A 3,840-nucleotide genomic window follows, 5' to 3' on the forward strand; every position below is an offset into this window, starting at 1 on the left:
TGCATAGACTTTAAATTTTATTTTATCTTGAAAACATACTGATGAAATCTCCAAGTTTTTTAAATATGCATTTCACATGTAAGAGACAAAGAGGAAATCTGGATTGGCCTTGATATTGGGATGATAAGAAGTAAGTAGCATTACAAAAGATGAAATAGTCTTCATTTTAGAGACGAACCCATCAAAATAATTTAGGGGGATGAAGAACAAAAAGGAAGATAGGATATTATGAAGGAACATGACCATAAAAATGAATGCATATCAATGTTTAAGAATACTTAATGAATAAAGAGTTTTTATTTAACTGGAAAAAAATAGTGGTTGGAAATAGACCTGTGTTGCTAGTACATGTCCTGTGTGAATTAGAAAAACCACTTGTAAATTAGAAAAATATTTCTCCTTTGAACAAGTGATCAAATAGCCTGATCCTGGAAGCTGAGTTTGTACTGTATTTCAGGCTCCACTCCTCCCTACCATGGCATGAAATAAAAATAATGAGAGTTGTGGATCTTCAAAGAACATTTTGGAGACCAGCTACCATGCTTCTCCATTTGGCTGCCATAGGCCCGGATCACTTCAGTGTTATTAGAGCTGTGCTCTTCTTAGTCCTATTTTATGCTGGCGTGAATGTTCATCAGGCACCATGGTCTCAGTCCTCCCATTTACATGAGCTCTTCTGGGGCTCTCTGGCCTTTGACACTGGCCACCTCAGTGGGATATAGGTTCTCTTAGTACTAGCTGAGTCTGCGAATGTGCACCACTTCTCAGGACTACAGCTTGGAAGACCCCTGGCGACAGGTGTTTGGCTTGTGACAATGTAGACTGTCCATATCCCTGAGCAGTACTGACTGGATACTGGTGGTATAGGCTTTCTTGCATTCAGGAACTCTGCAGATATTCAAGTCTCTGTGGTTTGTACAGAGGTTGCCCTCTTCTACATAGGTCTGCCTCTCTTCCTTCCCGGGACAGCTTAGATTTCTTTTCTTTTCTTCTCTCTTTTTTTTTTTTTGAGACCGAGTCTCACTATGTCACCTTCAGTATAGTGCCATGGTGTCACGGCTCACAGTGACCTCCAACTCCTGGGCTTAGGCAATTCTCTTGCCTTAGTCTCCCGAGCAACTGGGACCACAGGCACCCGCCACAACGCCCAGCTATTTTTTGTTGCAGTTTGGCTGGGGCTGGGTTTGAACCCACCACCCTCGGTATATGGGGCTGGCACTCTACTCACTGGGCCACAGGCACCGCCCTTAGATTTATTTTCTGTTGCTAAATTGCAGATGATGGGGCGAAACTTTCCTTCTCAGACCTGGTATTTTCTTTCATGATTAACTAGATTAGCTAGTTAATGGTGCCAGGTGACTGTAATGGACAACCCCACAAGAGCCTCTATACTACTGGTGCTGGTGCTATATAGTTTATCCTGGACTCCGGCTGGGGCTGTCTCTGTGGGCATGGGATCTGTTCAGTTGCTCAGAGCTCTGTGCTCAAAAGGGTGCTGAACGGTTTAATGCTTTGCCATTGCTGTCTTGAAGTTTCTATTAATTTTAAACAAGTGCCTCTTATTTTCGTTTTGTATTAGTAACATCAATTACATAGTCTGTCCTGACTGCAGTGGTAACCATTTAGTTATTTTTCTGATTCTTACCAGTTCATACTTAGCTACTTGATGCAGACTTGGGAATAGAACTAAATCAGGGCCTGACCTGTGAGGAAAGAGCCCATCACTGGGACCCATCCGAGACTAGTTATTGAGCTGGAGTATCAGAGAGGGAAATAATCAGGCCAGTAGGCTTTGTCTCCAGATCAGGGGTCCTCAAACTTCATTGTCCCTCAGACTGTTGGAGGGCCGGACTGCAGGCCCTGGACAAGTCGGCTGCTAAGCAGGACAGGCAGTGGTGGCAAAAACACCCGGCAGGCCAGATAAATATCCTAGGCAGCTACATGTGGCCCACGGGCTGTAGTTTGAGGGACACCTGCTCCAGAGTTGTGCAATGGACGAGTGGGAAGGACTTAGAGAATGTCTGACTGCTATGTAGTATTTCTTACACCAATACAGAATTTCAGGCCTTCATTGTCCTCTCAGTAAAAGGCCAGGTGTTCTACACCTACCCCTTTCCTACTCCATGTTAACCTGTCTGTCCCCAGCCATTAGCCTTGGCTGAACAGGTGCTAGCCCACAGGAGGAGCTAACAGTGCCAACAGCCACTGCCTGAACAGCATATCCCCAAATGCCCTGGCACTCAGTTCATTTCCCCCTGAATGGCAGGAGAGTAAGCAAAACCTTCCTGGTAATCAGTATTCTCAAGTCACTGCATTATGGCACTAAAACTCCCTATGGAAAATAAGAAAATAATCAGTTGGAAGAACAATGAAACCATATATTTGTGAACTTGGACTCAAAGTCTACCTCCTCCCATGAGAGAAATCTTTTCTCACCACCTTAGGCTATGGTTACATGCTCTGTTCACTTTGTTTACATCATTAGGGCCTCTGGCTGACCTGGCTGTGGTCTACCATGAGATCTTCTTTCAACCTACATTTTCTCTTTAAATGATCTTATTCATCCGTCTGGTTGTGACTCCTAGGCTGTGACTCTGAGAGATGAATTAAAATATTTTGATTTACAAATATAGTTTTCTTTTTTATCTGAAAATAAAGGCAACAGATAGTAGCTTCCGTAATTCTTTCATATGTTAAAAGAAAAAACACACAGGAAGGTACGACTTTTTAAATAAAAAGAGATAGATACATGTTTATTTCTTTTTAGAACTGAAATCAAGAAAAATTATGATTTGACAGGTAGTAATTGATTATTTTGTTAACATTCTCCATATCCATGAATTGCAGTAAACGTAGTATTAGCAATTGTAGTATACAGTTGGAGGCTTTGGGTAAATATAGTATCATCAATTTATACTTAATAGTACCAAGACTAAATTCCTTTTTTCAAGTATTGTTTATTTGCTTTCTTTTACTTATATTTTGACTACCCAAAAGGATAATTTTAATTTCTTGATGAAATTTGAAATATTATTTTAGAAAACTTTTGTGTCAAGTAACATACATCCAGAGATCAATAGGACAAAGAATCTTTATTTATCACTATTAATGACAAAATAATAAATAAATAAAAATTTTAAACTTTAATATTGACTTACAGTTTTTCATCCATTAATATCCATGGATGTTAATGTTTAATCAAGGTACCTTTTCTAGACTTTTGTTTTTGAGACAGAGTCTCACAATGTCACCCTGGTAGAGTGCTGTGATGTCACAGTTCACAGCAACATCCAACTCTTGGGCTCAAGTGATTCTCTGGTTTCAGCCTCTCAAATAGCTGGGACTTGAGGCACCTGCTATAACACCCAGCTATTTTTAAGGGCAGGGTCTCACTTTGGCTCCGGTCTGAAACTTCTGAGCTCAGGCTTTCCACCTGCCTCAGCATCCCAGAGTGTTAGGATTACAGGCATGAGCCACCACACCTGGCCTTTTCTAGACTTCTTAAAGTTATTTTTATGAGTTTTTGATCACACAGAATTAATTTTAAAATTCAGACATATCTTTTACTTATTTTTTTTTTAATTTCAGTAAGGGTACAAATAACTTTGACGTAAGGGTACAAATAACTAGGTTATAATGTTTGCATTGTAGAGTTGAAGTCCCTCTTGTAGTTGGGTCCTACACCCAGGAGATGTGCCACATACCCTTACATTGTGCCCCTTAAATGGGAGCACACCAGTCCCCTTCCCTCTTCCCTTCTCCTTCTTTCCTCATTTCCCCTCCCCCAGGTTTTTGTTTTTTAAAAACCTGTTCTAGGTCTACTTGAAGATTTTTTCTTAT

This window comes from Otolemur garnettii, unplaced genomic scaffold, assembly GCF_000181295.1.
Source record: "Otolemur garnettii isolate 467f Iridium unplaced genomic scaffold, OtoGar3 scaffold00010, whole genome shotgun sequence".
Lineage (NCBI taxonomy): Eukaryota > Metazoa > Chordata > Mammalia > Primates > Galagidae > Otolemur > Otolemur garnettii.